This window comes from Anopheles moucheti, assembly GCF_943734755.1.
Source record: "Anopheles moucheti chromosome X unlocalized genomic scaffold, idAnoMoucSN_F20_07 X_unloc_47, whole genome shotgun sequence".
Taxonomy (NCBI): Eukaryota; Metazoa; Arthropoda; class Insecta; order Diptera; family Culicidae; genus Anopheles; species Anopheles moucheti.
Genome location: NW_026453556.1, coordinates 1 through 2500, shown reverse-complemented (window position 1 = coordinate 2500; position 2500 = coordinate 1).

Genomic DNA, 2500 nt, shown 5'->3' with positions numbered 1-2500 from the left:
GGACCCCTTCCGCGGGGGACCTTGGGCGCTGAAATGGTAAGGCGGTACAGTTGGCCCAGTGGGTGCGTGTCGTGTCGCACGGTTCGAACTTCGGCTATAAGACAACCTGGGAGCACCGGAAGCCCTTGAACACCTGGCTTGCCGTCTGTTGCCGGGACCCGCCGTCTGGCCGAGTCGTGTAACGCGTGCGGTACGCCCACCCGCTGGATACAAGCGAACAAGTGCGTGCTACTATTTACCATTCGGGAAAAATCCAACGTAGGCCTCAAGTGATGTGTGAGAACCCCCAGAATTTAAGCATATTAATAAGGGGAGGACAAGAAACCAACAGGGATTCCCTGAGTAGCTGCGAGCGAAACGGGATAAGCTCAGCACGTAGGGACGGCGCGTACCTCGCGTCTGTCCGATTCCGTGTACTGGACCGGTCCGTTATCTACCACTTACGGTGCAAACAGTTCAAGTTCAACTTGAAGGTGGCCCATTATCCCACAGAGGGTGATAGGCCCGTCGAACGGCACGAAAAGTGAGGTGGTAGACGGTCGGCTCCATGGAGTCGTGTTGCTTGATAGTGCAGCACTAAGTGGGAGGTAAACTCCTTCTAAAGCTAAATACCGCCATGAGACCGATAGAAAACAAGTACCGTGAGGGAAAGTTGAAAAGCACTCTGAATAGAGAGTCAAATAGTACGTGAAACTGCCTAGGGGACGCAAACCTGTTGAGCTCAATGATCCGGGCGGCGATATTCAGCGGTGGTTGGCCCTCGCCGGGTCGGCTGCCGTGCACTTATCGGTCCGCAGTAACGGACATCGCGATCCATTACAAGTGTGAGTTTATTGTTCCGGCAACGGCCCCTGGCTCGTGGTTGGCGGCTCTTTAGTACGGGTGGCTCGGCGGCCTCCCCGAGCGAGAGTCTCCGCGCCTTTCACACCGAGAGGCGCAGGGCCCGACCGAGCATTTGGTGCGCCGCTGGAAGCGTGATGGATTGGTTAGAGCGGGGTCGAGAGGGCAGGTTCTCAAGCCGGAGACCTTCGAAGCACTCACCCCCGATCTGTGATGACGCATTATGCATTGAGATACCCTCGGGACCCGTCTTGAAACACGGACCAAGAAGTCTATCTTGCGCGCAAGCCAATGGGTATTGGCGGTCCTACCCCGGGCCGCTGGACACTGGAAACCCACAGGCGTAGACAAATCGAACAGTTGTTGCGGGATTACGGGTTCGGCACTGGCGCAAGCCTTCGTCGGGCCCCTCCATCCCAGGGTGTCCCGTCACGGGTGCTTGCACCCAGCGGGCATCCCCAGAGTGCGTATGATGTGACCCGAAAGATGGTGAACTATGCCTGATCAGGTCGAAGTCAGGGGAAACCCTGATGGAGGACCGAAGCAATTCTGACGTGCAAATCGATTGTCAGAATTGGGCATAGGGGCGAAAGACCAATCGAACCATCTAGTAGCTGGTTCCCTCCGAAGTTTCCCTCAGGATAGCTGGAGCACGTAGCGTTCGAACACTTATTCTTATCTGGTAAAGCGAATGATTAGAGGCCTTAGGTTCGAAATGATCTTAACCTATTCTCAAACTATAAATGGGTACGGTACTGGGTGGCATACTTTGATGATAGCCACCCTTTCTACAGACTGTGATCGGGAGGGTGCGTAGCGCCCTGTTAGATATCGGTGTGCCTAGTGGGCCAAGTTTTGGTAAGCAGAACTGGTGCTGTGGGATGAACCAAACGCAATGTTACGGCGCCCAAATAAACGACACATCATAGATACCATGAAAGGTGTTGATTGCTAAAGACAGCAGGACGGTGGACATGGAAGTCGTCATCCGCTAAGGAGTGTGTAACAACTCACCTGCCGAAGCAATTAGCCCTTAAAATGGATGGCGCTCAAGTCGTTTGCCTATACATTGCCGCTAGCGGTGTAGCGCATCGGGGGCCCAGCCAACCCTGCGATGAAACCCTAGTGAGTAGGAGGGTACGGTGGTGTGCGCAGAAGTGCTTGGCGCAAGCCGGCATGGAGCCGCCACCGGCACAGATCTTGGTGGTAGTAGCAAATATTCGAACGAGCTCTTGGATGACTGAAGTGGAGCAGGGTTTCGTGTCAACAGCAGTTGAACACGAGTTAGCCAATCCTAAGCCGCATGGAAACCCAACTCGAAAGCGTATATTAAATGCCGGCGAAAGGGAATCCGGTTACCATTCCGGAGCCTGTTGAGTACCCGTTTGAGGCAGGCCAGGTCCACCCGGCGCGGTGGGGCCTGGTCGTGTGTCAGCTTCATGGCAACATGAATCCTTTCTTCGAGAAGCCAACGAGGGGCATCGGAAGAGTTTTCTTTTCTGTTTAACAGCCACCACCGACCATGGAAGTCACTCACAGAGAGATATGGTTGGACGCGCTGGTAGAGCACGGCCGCCGCCACTGCCGTGTCGATGCACTCTTCTTGGACCGTGAAAATCGAAGACTGGGGCACACTCGCAACTATGACCGCAAACATTAT